Source organism: Gavialis gangeticus, unplaced genomic scaffold, assembly GCF_001723915.1.
Source record: "Gavialis gangeticus isolate Ggan-Ray unplaced genomic scaffold, GavGan_comp1, whole genome shotgun sequence".
NCBI classification, from domain to species: domain Eukaryota; kingdom Metazoa; phylum Chordata; order Crocodylia; family Gavialidae; genus Gavialis; species Gavialis gangeticus.
In genome coordinates, this window is record NW_017729029.1 from 4,142,892 (window position 1) to 4,143,131 (window position 240).

The following is a 240-nucleotide window of genomic DNA, read 5'->3' on the forward strand; positions in this document are numbered from 1 at the left end:
CGGTGGGTCCTGCCTCCCAGCCAGGCGGGAGGGCGCCCCCGGCTGCCAGGGCTCCTGGTCCGAGGAATAGGGGCCACCTCTGAGGCTGAGGATCCAGCTCTGAGCCCAGCCCCCGCTGCCTCACGCCCCTCCAGCGCCGGGCTCGGGCTGCCCCCTGCCCCGAGCCATTGTTCCCCGCCCCGGGGGGCCGCGCCCGGCGCTTTAAGAGAGCGGAGCGGGCCCGGGGCCGCGTCGCCGGGA